This window comes from Pseudophryne corroboree, chromosome 3 (genome assembly GCF_028390025.1).
Source record: "Pseudophryne corroboree isolate aPseCor3 chromosome 3, aPseCor3.hap2, whole genome shotgun sequence".
NCBI lineage: Eukaryota > Metazoa > Chordata > Amphibia > Anura > Myobatrachidae > Pseudophryne > Pseudophryne corroboree.
In genome coordinates this window covers 14,502,197-14,518,399 of record NC_086446.1, presented here as the reverse complement: position 1 = coordinate 14,518,399, position 16,203 = coordinate 14,502,197, and the positions used below count along the sequence as shown (strand labels likewise).

At 43.8% G+C, this 16,203-nt stretch overlaps 5 pseudogenes; 2 read left to right on the top strand and 3 right to left on the bottom strand.

Annotated features, from left to right (window-relative positions):
* The window catches only part of LOC135056991 (gastrula zinc finger protein XlCGF57.1-like), a 56,073-nt pseudogene extending 45,502 nt beyond the window's left edge, over positions 1–10,571 (bottom strand).
* Positions 10,572–13,126: 2,555 nt separating this feature from the next.
* Positions 13,127–13,244, bottom strand: LOC134896477 (5S ribosomal RNA; annotated as a pseudogene).
* A 141-nt stretch (positions 13,245–13,385) lies between these two features.
* Positions 13,386–13,503, bottom strand: LOC134895095 (5S ribosomal RNA; annotated as a pseudogene).
* Positions 13,504–14,486: 983 nt separating this feature from the next.
* On the top strand, positions 14,487–14,604 carry LOC134893932 (5S ribosomal RNA; annotated as a pseudogene).
* Positions 14,605–14,745: 141 nt separating this feature from the next.
* On the top strand, positions 14,746–14,863 carry LOC134896475 (5S ribosomal RNA; annotated as a pseudogene).
* Positions 14,864–16,203: the final 1,340 nt, after the last annotated feature.

Genomic DNA, 16,203 nt, shown 5'->3' with positions numbered 1-16,203 from the left:
CCACGCTTTATCACACACCTCATTAATTTCATCTGACTCAGGAAAAACTATTGGCAGTTTTTTCACACCCCACATAATACCCTTCTTTGTGGTACTTGTAGTGTCAGAAAGGTTCAATGCCTCTTTCATTGCTGTGATCATGTAACGTGTGGCCCTACTGGACATTACGTTTGTCTCGTCACCGTCGACACTAGACTCAGTATCTGTGTCAGGGTCTGTGTCGACCCACTGAGGTAACGGCCGTTTTAGGGCCCCTGACGGTGTCTGAGACGCCTGAACAGGCACTAATTGATTTGCCGGCTGTCTCATGTCGTCAACAGTTTTTTGCAAAGTGCTGACATTATCACTTAATTGTTTAAAAACAATCATCCAGTCAGGTGTCGACTCCCTAGGAGGTGACATCACTAACACAGGCAACTGCTCCGCCTCCACATCATTTTCCTCCTCATACATGTCGACACACGCGTACCGACACACAGCACATACACCGGGAATGCTCTGATAGAGGACAGGACCCCACTTAGCCCTTTGGAGAGACAGAGGGAGAGTCTGCCAGCACACACCCAGCGCTATATATATATATATATATAGGGATAACCTTATATAAGTGTTATTCCCTTATAGCTGCTGTTATATATAGTTTTTTTGCTGCCAAAATGCCCCCCCCTTCTCTTTTTTACCCTGATTCTGAAGCAGGACTGCAGGGGAGAGTCAGGGAGCCGTCCTTCCAGCGGAGCTGTGAGGGAAAATGGCGCTTGTGTGCTGAGGAGATAGGCTCCGCCCCTTCACGACGTCCTTATCTCCCGCTTTTTTGTGTAAAATGGCAGGGGTTAAAATACATCCATATAGCCCAGGAGCTATATGTGATGTATTCGTTTTAGCCACCTAAGGTATATACTGTTATATTGCGTCTCAGGGCGCTCCCCCCCCAGCGCCCTGCACCCTCAGTGACCGGAGTGTGAAGTGTGCTGAGAGCAATGGCGCACAGCTGCGGTGCTGTGCGCTACCTTAGTCTGAAGACAGGATGTCTTCTGCCGCCGATTTCACCTAACCTCTTTGTCTCTTCTGGCTCTGTAAGGGGGACGGCGGCGCGGCTCCGGTGACCCATCCAGGCTGTACCTGTGATCGTCCCTCTGGAGCTAATGTCCAGTAGCCTAAGAAGCAAATCCATCCTGCACGCAGGTGAGTTTACTTCTCTCCCCTAAGTCCCTCGTAGCAGTGAGCCTGTTGCCAGCAGGACTCACTGAAAATAAAAAAACCTAAACTAAACTTTTATTCTAAGCAGCTCAGGAGAGCCACCTAGATTGCACCCTTCTCGGCCGGGCACAAAAATCTAACTGAGGCTTGGAGGAGGGTCATAGGGGGAGGAGCCAGTGCACACCACCTGATCCTTAAGCTTTTATTATTGTGCCCTGTCTCCTGCGGAGCCGCTATTCCCCATGGTCCTTACGGAGTCCCAGCATCCACTAGGACGTCAGAGAAAATGCGGTTAAATCAAACATAATTTCAGAAGGTATTAAGAAAGCCCTGTTGGTAGAATATCCGATTGTGCCTATATTCTATATTATTCCCAAATTACACAAGGATATGGCTAATCCACCTGGCAGGCCTATTATATCAGCCAGGGGCTCCTTGTGTGAAGTCATCTCCCGGTACTGTGATTATTTTTTGCAACCGTGTATACAAAACACACCCACACATCTCAAAGACACCTCAGCATTATTGCGCAAACTAGAAGAGATGGGTCAATTGAGACAGGAGGTTGTGTTGGCATCTATAGATGTCACGAGTTTGTATACTTGTATACCACATGGGGCGGGAGTGGCTGCAGTCAGACACTTAATTACAAATAACCCGCTGTATACAGGTCCAGAGATTAACTTTTTTCGATCTCTCTTAGAGTTTTCTCTTTCTCACAATTATTTCTTATATGATAAAATGTTCTACATACAACGCACTGGCTGTGCCATGGGGTCGGCTGTAGCCCCGGCCTTTGCCAATTCATTTATGTGGGAAATTGAAAGAGAGATTTTTTTACAGGACATCCATGTATCTACACGTCTACAATTATATCAGAGATACATAGATGATGTGCTAATATTCTGGTTGGGACAAGAATCTGATCTTATTTCTCTAGTAGAACTGCATAATAACACTGACAGCCCGATTAAATTTACTATGGAGACCCATAAGACACAGATTCATTTCTTGGACATATTAGTAAAAATTACAGATGGTGTTATTAGTACTAGTATGTTCACAAAACCGACAGATAGAAACAACTTGCTTAAATTTGATAGCTTCCATCCAAGATCCACAGTAAAAGGCCTCCCCTTTTCACAATTCATCCGTGTATGTCGCATTAACAATCAGGAACTGACCAGGGATGTTCAGCTAGATGCAATGCAGGATAAATTTTTACAGAGAGGTTATCCGCTGAATGATCTTAGGGTGGCACGGGAGAAAGCAATAAAGATATCAAGGAAACAATTACTTAAATCTAATAAACGAAAATCATTAAAAGGCAGATTCCCATGGGTCACAGAATTCAACACCAGTAGCACATACATAGCCAAAAAGGCACGTCAGTTGTGGCCAATAGTAGCCACTGACAAGGATTTGGGAGAAGTATACCAGACAAAACTTTTGTCTAGTTATTCGAAGAAACGTAGTGTCAGAGATTATGTAGTTAAGACCGATATTTCAGGCTTTTCTACAGGCCCTGATACTAGGAGTTTTTTGAAACGCAAAAATGGCTGCTACAGATGTAGTGGGTGCACTACGTGCAGTTACCTAATCCCGGGGAATTCTTTTCAACATCCTCACACAGGAAGGAAATATAATATTAATCATTTCCTCACTTGTAGTTCACGATTCATAATCTATCTCCTAACGTGTCCATGTGGACTGGTATATGTAGGCAAGACCGACTGTGAATTTAAGACCAGGATGGCACAACACCGGTATGCCATCCGAGAGGCTTTAAAAACAGGCAACAGTGAACAACCGGTTGCTCGCCATTTTGTTCAAGCAAGGCACAGTATGGCGACTTTGCGCTACAAAATTATAGATCATGTTCCAAAAAATCTCAGGGGTGGTAATCGTTCTAAAAAACTTCTGCAGATTGAGGCCAAATGGATATATGAGCTGGATACTCAATACCCGAAGGGCCTGAATGAGTCTTTAAATCTGAGATGCTTTTTATAGAAGATTTCAATGTATTAGCTAATTGCATTAATATGATTAATAAGTTTTATTCTGTTTGTACAAATGAATATGGCAGCTGTTTGTTACATTAATGCTGTGTTTTACAATTTATGCACTATGTTTTGTACTAAGTTACAATGTGATTGAGTTTTTCCACAATGGTAACATTGAACATGAGTTGTTTATGGTTGCTATGGTTACTCTCCACAGCCCAAGCACGTTAGCCGGACGGACCGGAGCTGTGTCACTTCCGGGGGTGTAGTGAATGCAGGACCGGAAACCGGGCAGCGTGACAGGGAGCAGCGGGGAGGACTCCGATATTCACCAGGTATTTAAGCACTTTATTTCATGTAAGCATTTATCCTGACGAAGGGGCTGCGACCCCGATACGTAGATCGATGATGCTACAATAAAAGCACTTTTTTTCATCACTTAAACTAAGTCTCCAAGTGCCGCTTTTATGGATGTTATATATATATATATATATATATATAGATGCAGCGGTGGCCGGCACTCCGTTTGTTACAGCGTAATGGCCTGGGTGCCCTCCTTACCACTAAAAGTGGAATTTACAGTTGGAGGAAAGCTGGCGGCACTCTCAGGACTTAGTAACTGATAGTAATATAAAGGCAATCAAAGCCTATAAAGCATCAACGTTTCAGTTTTATTTGAATAACTTTCGTCAGGATACAGAGCATACAAAAACACATACCTTTATAGAAGAAATCACCCACAGTGTGAACTCGTGGTCCGGAGGCTGCGGCTAGGGTGAATGACGTCACAGCAATTGCGACGGGTGCCGAGTCTGCACCGGAGACCCGTGAGCCGTTGCCAGGAGACCATTACAATCAGACGGAGACATACCAGTGTAAATGTGCAACCACAAAAACATATGACACAGAGGGCATACTGAGCGGGATGTCGTAAAAACAATGATGATTGTGTCAAGTAGCCCCATCATGCTGAAATGAATCCTGCAAATCAGTAATATACGTTATTAGTACCGATGGTGGCAATGCCATGTGTAATCAGCATGAGGAGTGCGGTCACTCATGACACTACTTTTGACAAAAGTAGTGTCATGAGTGACCGCACTCCTCATGCTGATTACACATGGCATTGCCACCATCGGTACTAATAACGTATATTACTGATTTGCAGGATTCATTTCAGCATGATGGGGCTACTTGACACAATCATCATTGTTTTTACGACATCCCGCTCAGTATGCCCTCTGTGTCATATGTTTTTGAGGTTGCACATTTACACTGGTATGTCTCCGTCTGATTGTAATGGTCTCCTGGCAACGGCTCACGGGTCTCCGGTGCAGACTCGGCACCCGTCGCAATTGCTGTGACGTCATTCACCCTAGCCGCAGCCTCCGGATCACGAGTTCACACTGTGGGTGATTTCTTCTATAAAGGTATGTGTTTTTGTATGCTCTGTATCCTGACGAAAGTTTTTCAAATAAAACTGAAACGTTGATGCTTTATAGGCTTTGATTGCCTTTACATTACTATCAGTTACTAAGTCCTGAGAGTGCCGCCAGCTTTCCTCCAACTATATATATATATATATATATATATATATATATATATATATATATATATATATTTCTCCAACTCCGGCACTCCGCTGACATAAATATCATACTGCACCCGGTGCCTTCCTCATGTAAACCTGCACGGCTCCACGTAATATAACCCTCCAATGGCGGCACTCCAGGGTTCAAGAAAAAATGACACAAGTCGGCTGTTTATATATATATGTGTGTATACATATATATGTATAAATATGTATGTATGTGTATATATATATACACATACAGTTAACAAGAACTGAAACACTGTTTGCTGAAACCACAATTCAGCGTCTTACTTCTGATATGCTAAGAGTGCTGCACCCATGGAGTGGTATATATATATATATATATATATATATATATATATATATATATACACATATAATGTCTGGCACTTCCAGATGTAGTTGATAGTATCTACTCTATTTCACCCCTTTATCAAGATTTATAACCTATAAGTCTCGATAAAGGGGTGAAAATCCCTGAAACGTTGGATTAATCAGCTGTTGCCTGTCAGCTTTCTTTACCAAATCCCTGGAGTGCCTTCCATTTTCTCTCTCTCTCCCTCTGTGTGTGTGTGTGTATATATATATATATATATATATATATATATATACCTCTGGAAGAGTAGTAGAATCATCTCCAGCTACTACACCTTTGTCTGTATACCCACAGCGCTGCTTGTTCCCCTCCTACGTCGGAGCCAGTAATTATTAGTAAATGGCGCTGTGCTACTGGCACTGGAGGATGAGACGTCATGACGTCTCATCCCCCAAGAAGGAGCCGAGGTACAGGACTTGGAAGACTGGAGTTGGATCTGAATCTGCCTGACCATGCTGGGACCCGCAAGCCAGCTCTGAGGTTTGTGTGGGGGAGAAACTTATTAAATATATTTTATAGTGTCGGGGTGAGAGCTTCATTTAAATTACTGTATAAAGGATGGGGGTGAGGGAGGAAATATTTAATGGGTGGGGGGGGATCATTAAATCTGTACATCACAGCTAACACCAGGGGGCGCAAAATGAAGCAGTTAAATTGTTGCTCCGTTTAGACTCCCTGTAGCCTCGGGGCTAACATTTTATCTCGCAGCCTCCTTAGGTACGAGAAAAAAAAATGTATGGAAACTAAGCACTTTGGGCATACAAACGGGTGTTTGTACGCCCAAAGCAGGAAGTCTAGACGGGTTTGCCCATTTTAGGTGGCTAAATCTGATCTGTTTGGGTGCGACGTGCGCAATGTGCATGGGCACCCAAACACAATTGAATAGTGACAATTGTTTGGGCGTCTAAAAAGTCCTATTTAGATGGGATTTTTAGACTCCCAAAACAATTGAATCTGCCCCTAAGAGTGTGCACACTATCTTTTGTGAGATGTATTCAAGAGAGATAAGAGTTCATGAGGGCCAAGCAGTAGTAACCAGTGGCCAACTAATCTATGTCATCGCCATGTTATATTTAGGATCACTAATGGCATGTAAGGCATTACCCCTCCTGTCACAATCATGGGATGTTTTATAGATTGCGCCTCACTGAGATTTATGTCCATTTTCTTATATTCAGCATTGTGGGCCAGTCACTAAAATGCTGTCAATATTGTATGTCGGTCACAGTGATGCTCTCCGTATTGTCTGGTGTTTACTTAATTGCTTTCCGTATTGTTTGACGGTCACTAAAGTGCTCTCCGTATTATCTGGTGGTCACTACAATGCTCATATTGTCTAGCTGTCATTAAAATGCTTTCCCTATTGTCTGACGGTTAGTAAAATGCTCTCCGTATTGTCTGGTGGTAAATAAAATGCTCTGCGTATTGTTTGACAGTCACTAAAATGCTCTCCGTATTGTCTGGCAGTCATTAAAATGCTCTTAGTATTACATGGTGGTCCTGCAGACAGTGTTGTTATTGTTACTTTTTATAGTGTTATTATTTTTATATTTATGTTGTTCATAAATCTAAAAATGAATATAATATTTAAAGAAGTCCATTATGTATGTGAGTGGCTGGGTGGAGGGTATTGGAGGGAACAGGGGCGTTATTGTGTAGCTCTGCCTAGGGTGTCTTGAAACCTTGCACCGGCCCTGCCCGTGGGGCACTATTTGTAAGACCCATGGGTCCAGGCCAGAATGAACCCAGAACTGATTGAAAAGTTTCATACGCGCCCCCACCTGAATGGACTCCCGCAAGGGAGCCCCAGCGTCATGCAGTAGATTTGGCAGAAGCAGGGGATGATTTCTGCTCCTGTGATCCTGAAGAGGCTGCAGACCTCTTTCCTCTTCCCCTTCCTCTACTTGCAAAGAAAGGGGAACCTTTACCTCTTTAGTATCTATTGGGCCGAAAGGACTGCATCTGAGAGTGATGCGTCTTTTTTGACGGTGTAGGCACATAAGGTAAGAAAGTTGACTTACCTGCGGTAGCCACAGAAACCAAAGCATCAAGGCCGTCACCAAACAAGGCATCTCCAGTATAGGGGAGAGACTCCATATTCTTTTTTTAATCTGCATCAGCATTCCATAGGTGAATCCACAACGCCCTCCTAGCCGAGACCGCCATGGTAGCGGCTCTTGATCCCAAGAGCCCAACATCTCTCATGGCCTCACGCATGTATGATGCAGCGTCTTTTATATGACCCAACGTCAAGAGAATCTCGTCTTTATCGAGCGTGTCTATATCGGATGACAAGTTATCCGACCACTTTTCAATAGCACTACTCACCCACGCACAGGCAATGGTAGGTCTGAGCAGCGTACCATTGGTCACATAAATAGATTTTCAATGTGTTTTTTCAATTTGCGATCCGCCGGCTCCTTAAGAGCCGCTGTCCCAGGTGCGGGGAGAGCCACCTTTTTAGTTAATCGTGACAGTACCCTGTCCAGAACGTGGGGCAACTCCCACCTTCTCCTGTCCTCTGCCGGGAAGGGATAAACAACCTAATTTGAAATTTCTTATAAGGATTTCCCCAGACCCCCTCAAAGAGGGTGTTTAGTTCATGAGAAGAAGGAAAAGTTACCTCCACTTTCCTTCCTTTATAAAGGTACACCTTCTTGTCAGGCAAAGAAGGGGTCTCCTCAACGTTTAAGACGTCCTTTATAGCTACAATCGTGTACTGAATTGCTCTTCGCTAACTTCGGATCTATTGTGGAACGACTAGGGTCGACACAGGAATCAGAGTCCGTGTCGGTATCAGTATGAATTAGTTGGGCAAATGATCTCTTATGTGACCCCGAGGCGTCTTCTGTGGGAGAAAAAGCAGAGCTTTGTAACATCACATCCTCCACAGACTTTCTCCAGGTCTGTGCCTCAGACTCAGATTTATCCAATCTTTTTCTGTTATGATTCACACTATCACACAAATCTTTCACCCAATCAGGTTCGGGTGGGTGCCGACACGGTCACCACATTACAATTCTGTGTCCCTAATATAGCTACCTCCGGAGAAGAGCACTCTGCCACAGACATGTCACACACGTGTACCAAACACTCCACAGACACTCCGGGCTTATAGGAGACAAACCCACAGTAAAATCTGTCAGAGGGATACTGAGAGGATTTGCCAGCTTACACCCCAGCGCCAGTAACACAATGCCTGTAAAACAAAATTGCCTACAGACCTGCAGCACTTTTACAATTATAAATATATCACATGCAAAGCACCAAATTGCACTGTGCCCCCCGTTTTGCACCCTGATACTTGTTCAGCAGTGAAGGACCAGCGATCTCCTCTGCAGCCTGGAAGGGGAGAAAATGGCGCTGAGTAGTGTGCTGGCTAACGGAGGAAGAAGCCCCGCCCCCGCAATGGCGCGCTTCTCTTCAGATTATCCCACTGTAATATTTATACTGATGGGGGTAGGACTGTGCCACCGCACCATATGTCCCCTCTATGCCAGTTTTTTATGAGGTATCATGCTGCCCAGGGCGCCCCCCGCGAACTGCACCCTATTGTGCATGTGTGATATGGGAGCATGGCGCGCAGCATTCCCGCCCGCTGCGCGGTACCTTTCAGCCGTCACTGCAACATAGATCTTCTTTCTTATTATACTCACCCGTCTTCTGACTTCTGGCTTTGTAAGGGGGGGTGACGGCAGGCTGTGGGAGTGAGCATCTAGGCGCAGCTAGCGTTCAGGACTCTTCAGGAGCTAATGGTGTCCTGTCAGCCAGAAGCAGAAACTCTCAGGAAGTTGGTTCCTACTTCTGCCCCCTTGACCCACGAAGCAGGGAGACAGTTGCCAGCAGTGCTCCCTGAAAATAAAAAAACCTAAGTCTTTTCAGGTTAACTCAGTAGAGCTCCTCAGAGTGCATCCAGTCTGCCTGAGCACAATTTCTAAACTGAGGTCTGGAGGAGGGGCATAGAGGGAGGAGCCAGTTCACACCCTTGAAAAGTCTTAAAGTGCCCATGTCTCCTGCGGATCCGTCTATACCAGAGGTTCTCAAACATGGTCCTCGTGGGCCCACACAGTGCATGTTTTGCAGGTCTCCTCACAGAATCACAAGTGAAATAATTAGCTCCACCTGTGGACCTTTTAAAATGTGTCAGTGAGTAATTAATATACCTGTGCACCTGCTGGGTTACCTGCAAAACATGCACTGTGTGGGCCCACGAGGACCAAGTTTGAGAACCTCTGGTCTATACCCAATGGTTCTGAAGTGGACCCCAGGATCCTCTAGGACGCAAGAGAAATATATTTCCCTCAATAGTTTGTAGTGACAGAGGAGGGTGTAGGATAAGAGATTACTGTAGTGACTGAGGAAGGAGAATATATGACTCTTTTCGGTAATAAGTGATTATTACTCACCTGTGCTGATATCTGTAGGGATTTCCTCCTCCTTACACTGCTGATCACCCCTCACATACGTCTCCTCTTCTCCCTCTGTATCTTCTGCCTTTATATCAGTCACATACGTCTCTTCTTCTCCCTCTATATCTTCTGCCTTCATATCAGTCACATACGTCTCTTCTTCTCCCTCTATATCTTCTGCCTTCATATCAGTCACATACGTCTCTTCTTCTCCCTCTATATCTTCTGCCTTCATATCAGTCACATACGTCTCTTCTTCTCCCTCTGTATCTTCTGCCTTCATATCAGTCACATACGTCTCTTCTTCTCCCTCTATATCTTCTGTCGTTATATCTGTCATATACGTCTCTTGTTCTCCCTCTATATCTTCTGTTTTAATATCAGACAGACTTTCTTCCTAAAAAACAAACACACAAAAAAACACTCTGGCATTTGCATACAGTCAGATTAAAGTTTGGTGAAACAGTATAATATCAGTGTATAAGACACAGCAACTCTAATCATCATATATTGACAGTTCACAACACCCATAGAGGGAGAAAATAACTTGTGGCGAGCCCGAATGGGGCTTTCTAGCGCCCTCACCGCTGCTGGCATACTGGTGGCAAGGATGCAGCTGTCAGTATACTGACGGCCAGCGTCCCGGCCGCATTTAAATCGTACGTATTCCACCCACTTACCTGATCCTTCTGTTGGATCCTGTGATTCTCCTGTGGGGTCCTGTGATTCTCCTCTGTACAATCCTGGGAATACAGAGGACGGGGACATCTCTCTGGGGTATCTCTGTTACTGGGCCCATCTGTAGGAGACACAGAGCGACTGAGTACAGTGTATATATGTGATTATCAGATGATGTGTGTATATAGGAGCCCCCATACCTGCTCTCCCCTGTACAATACATGACAGTCTCCTCTTACCCAGTGATGTGAGGGGCCGGTGATTCTCCATCATCACGTCCTTGTACAGACCCCTGTGTTCCTCTATATACTCCCCCTCCTGCATGGAGACATATACAGAGACACCCTGACACCTTATAGGAACCTGACACACACTGATACAGTCATCACCCAGACACATCTCCTGGTGTTACTGTATAATGTCCCATTCCCAGCAGTCACCTCTCCAGTCATCACCCAGACACGTCCCCTGGTGTTACTGTATAATGTCCCATTCCCAGCAGTCACCTCTCCAGTCATCACCCAGACACGTCCCCTGGTGTTACTGTATAATGCCCCATTCCCAGCAGTCACCTCTCCAGTCATCACCCAGACACGTCCCCTGGTGTTACTCTATAATGTCCCATTCCCAGCAGTCACCTCTCCAGTATTCACCTAGACACATCTCCTGGTGTTACTGTATAATGTCCCATTCCCAGCAGTCACCTCTCCAGTCATCACCCAGACACACACCCTGGTGTTACTGTATAATGTCCCATTCCCAGCAGTCACCTCTCCAGTCATCACCCAGACACATCCCCCGGTGTTACTGTATAATGTCCCATTCCCAGCAGTCACCTCTCCAGTTATCACCCAGACACATCCCCTGGTGTTACTGTATAATGCCACATTCCCAGCAGTCACCGCTCCAGTCATCACCCAGACACATCCCCTGGTGTTACTGTATAATGTCCCATTCCCAGCAGTCACCTCTCCAGTCATCACCCAGACACATCCCCTGGTGTTACTGTATAATGCCCCATTCCCAGCAGTCACCTCTCCAGTCATCACCCAGACACGTCCCCTGGTGTTACTGTATAATGCCCCATTCCCAGCAGTCACCGCTCCAGTCATCACCCAGACACATCCCCTGGTGTTACTGTATAATGTCCCATTCCCAGCAGTCACCTCTCCAGTCATCACCCAGACACATCCCCTGGTGTTACTGTATAACGTCCCATTCCCAGCAGTCACCTCTCCAGTCATCACCCAGACACATCCCCTGGTGTTACTGTATAATGCCCCATTCCCAGCAGTCACCTCTCCAGTCAGCAGCTGAATGATCTTGTTGGCGAGTTCCAGGATCTTCTGGTCATTGGGCCTCTCATGTATCAGTGAGTAAGGTTGAGGAACCGTGATGGGGCTCCGGTTCCTGTTCAGTCCTCCTGACACACGGGGACGGCTGCTGCATGTCTCAAAATCACTGGATGTCTTCTTCACTACTGTGTAATCCTGTGAATTTGGGAAGACACCAACTATGAATACATATACTCCAAGATCTCCTCACTTCCCCAGTCATGTGTCTGTATTATTACTATAGATATTAGTGATGTCACTGTGACACTCCCAATCCCCTCAACTCCCCAGTCATGTCCTTGTATTATTACTAAAGATATGAGTGATGTCACTGTGACACTCCCAGATCCCCTCACCTTCCCAGTCATGTCCCTGTTTTATTAGTATAGATATAACTGATGTCACTGTGACACTCCCAGATCCCCTTACCTCCTCAGTCATGTCCCTGTATCATTACTACTATAGATATAAATGATGTGACAGTGACACTCCCAGATCCCCTCACCTCCCCTGTCATGTCCCTGTATCATTAGTATAGATATAAGTGATGTCACTGTGATGCTCCCAGAACCCCTCACCTCCCCAGTCATGTCCTTGTATTATTACTATAGGTATAAGTGATGTCACTGTGACACTCCCAGATCCCCTCACCTCCCCAGTCATGTCCCTGTATTATTAGTATAGATATAAGTGATGTCACTGTGACGCTCCCAGATCCCCTCACCTCCCCAGTCATGTCCCTGTATTATTACTATAGATATAAGTGATGTCACTGTGACACTCCCATATCCCCTCACCTCCCCAGTCATGTCCCTGTATTATTACTATAGATATAAGTGATGTCACTGTGACACTCCCAGATCCCCTCACCTCCCCAGTCAGCAGGTAGATGATCTCCATGGTGATATTTATTATCCTCTCAGTCCTGTGACTCCTGTCCATGTCAATGCTTAGTGATGGATGAGAATACAGAACATGTGACGTGTAATAAAGACTCTGGTTCCTCACTGCTGGAATGTCTAGAAATAAATATAATACATATAAGACACATCACAGAAAACAATAAAAAGGAGAGAAAAGACAAAAAACCCTTGTTTGGGAGCACTCATTGGTAACGATCGAATTGTGAGTAGTGAAAGGAAATGAAATAAAACTTAACCTTTATTTATTTCTTGAAAATAAAAATAAAAATAAAAAGTAGTGTCTATAATAGAAGAGCTTGTTGACTAATAAAAAAAAAACACTTGTTGACCTTTTTAACATATGAGGTACAAGATGGTTGAAAAAGGTGAAAATATCGAGAGACAATGATGTGTTATGTATCTATATATATATATATAAAAAATATAATATATATGTGTGGATGCCGTGTGGTACCAAACGGCATTAAAGGCATCAAAAAAGATCATCACTGAGCATGCCCAAAATGTAGGTATACCTGGTAGCGCAGTTGTAATGTGAAACTCGAGATTGGAGTACCAAAGAGGTAAGAGAAAAAATGTAAGGATAGGTCAAGGTTTTATTTAGTGAAAAAGGGCCCACTGCACCTGGTATTCTCAGGAGGTTTCCCTTCCGGATACTGACCAGGCCATGCCTGCTTAGCTTCCGAGATCGGACAGGATCGGGCGTATTCAGGGTAGTATGGCCGTGGGCCGTTTGTTAGAATGAAAATAAATGAAATGAAAAGAAAAGATCACTGCTGCTATCTGTACCGTACATAAATCAGAGGAAAATTGATTCAATAAGTTTTTCCAGAAGCAAAAGTGTGGAGAATGGGTATTTTTCTTGAAAAGGGGCCCACTGCACCTGGTATTCTCAGTAGGTTCCCCTTCCTAGTACTACCCAGGCCATGCCTGCTTAGCTTCCGAAATCGGACAGGATCGGGCGTATTCAGGGTAGTATGGCCGTGGGCCAATGTGAAGAGGGTAATAGGAAAACCACACTCTGCTTTCTGTACTTCACATATAGTGAAAGAATTGATCTGAAATGGTATTTCCAGATAAGAGTGTGTGTTGGTGGTGGAGAGATGTTGAAAAGGAGATACAGGGAATTGAAGAGAGATAGAAGAGGAAAAGGATAAATATAAATGTGTGTGGGAAGAATTGTGAAGATATGTGTGTATGTGAGATGTGTGTCTGCTGGTGAAAAAGAGTGTGAAATGGTGATTGTGTGTGGTATTGGAATGTGATGAAAAAATGTTACAGATGGGTGCTATGTGAAAATTGGGGCTGGGTCAAATTGGTTGTTAGCTTTTAAGCTCTGGGTCAGCTCCCAAAAAAATAGCAGAACAGTGCTCTTATTATAGTTCTTTACAGGAAACAAAAAGTAATAAAGATAAATGGATAATCATGTGATTGTTTAGAGCTCACGGCTGGCTCACATAACAATGTATGAGTATACATAAGCGAAAAATGAACATAAGATGAACATAAGGATGATCATGAAAAAAATAATGAAAAAAATAAATAAAAATAAAAATAAAGAGATAAGCATGAAACAATACTGCAGTTGTTGAAAAGCAATGTCAAACTTAATGCAAATATACCATATTGATATGCTGATTAATCTTGGATGAATGTCAAGTAGAAAATTAGATCAAAATATACCATAGGTACACCATACTGATAAGTTACGCTGGTCTAGTGTATTGTTTACCACAGCCGCAAGGTATGCGGCCAGTATCGTAGTTACTACTATACGATACTGGCCGCATACCTTGCGGCTGTGGTAAACAATACACTAGACCACCGGGGTTCTTTATATTTGTATTTGTACTCATATCCATTACTCTGTGTATTTGTACTCATATCCATTACTCCATTTCAGATCAATTCTTTCACTATATGTGAAGTACAGAAAGCAGAGTGTGGTTTTCCTATTACCCTCTTCACATTGGCCCACGGCCATACTACCCTGAATACGCCCGATCCTGTCCGATTTCGGAAGCTAAGCAGGCATGGCCTGGGTAGTACTAGGAAGGGGAACCTCCTGAGAATACCAGGTGCAGTGGGCCCCTTTTCAAGAAAAATACCCATTCTCCACACTTTTGCTTCTGGAAAAACTTATTGAATCAATTTTCCTCTGATTTATGTATGGTACAGATAGCAGCAGTGATCTTTTCTTTTCATTTCATTTATTTTCAATCTAACAAACGGCCCACGGCCATACTACCCTGAATACGCCCGATCCTGTCCGATCTCGGAAGCTAAGCAGGCATGGCCTGGTCAGTATCCGGAAGGGAAACCTCCTGAGAATACCAGGTGCAGTGGGCCCTTTTTCACTAAATAAAACCTTGACCTATCCTTACATTTTTTCTCTTACCTCTTTGGTACTCCAATCTCGAGTTTCACATTACAACTGCGCTACCAGGTATACCTACATTTTGGGCATGCTCAGTGATGATCTTTTTTGATGCCTTTAATGCCGTTTGGTACCACACGGCATCCACACATATATATTATATTTTTTATATATATATATATATATATATATATATATATATATATATATATATATATATATATATAGATACATAACACATCATTGTCTCTCGATATTTTCACCTTTTTCAACCATCTTGTACCTCATATGTTAAAAAGGTCAACAAGTGTTTTTTTTTATTAGTCAACAAGCTCTTCTATTATAGACACTACTTTTTATTTTTATTTTCAAGAAATAAATAAAGGTTAAGTTTTATTTCATTTCCTTTCACTACTCACAATTCGATCATTACCAATGAGTGCTCCCAAACAAGGGTTTTTTGTCTTTTCTCTCCTTTTTATTGTAGTCTAACCTACAAAATTCCTGGGAGCACCGCCAATCGTTAGCAGTTTAAGAATTATTCATTAACTGCACATATATTGGTTTCTTCATTTATTCCTTATACTTTAGTACTATTGTCAGACTAGTGCGGTTCCACAATAAATATTTTCTAACATCACAGAAAACACATGTAACACAGACACATGACACTCTGTGACCAGAAAGACCCCCCCCCTCCCCCCACAGCCAGAGATCCTTGGTCAGCGTCTGTCAGAGGTTCCTGTGCCCCATAAGGCTCCTCAGAGTCACACAGCGCTGTACTGTATGTTACCCCAATGCTCCTCCCATGGCCGGGGTCTTATTCCTCCCAGACACGTACTTGGTGCCAGTTGCTGCACAGGAATCAGTTACAGACACATGAATTAGGGATGTTGGGATTTTGTATTATATTTATTCCAGAACCTGAGAGGATTTGTGACTGTACCCAGGTCACACAGATAGGGGGGAGGTGAGGGGAGAGGGGATTCCGATGGTAGATCGACAGTCAATAAGTCCACCACGATTGATCGACATGGGAAAAAAGATTGACACAGGAAAAGGTCGACTTGACATTTTGATATTTTTTTTATACTTTACGATCCACGTGGACTATGATTGGTAATAGTAACTTGGGAAGCGCAGTGAGTCATACAAGGGGACGCGGTGCACTAATTGGGGTCCTGGTGATGTTACAGAGAAAATGACACCAAGTTGTTTTTTTCAATGTTTCATGTGTTGACCTGTCCCGTGTTGGCCTTCTTCACTGTGTCGGCTTTTTCCGCATGTCGACCAATAGCTGTCAACCTATTGA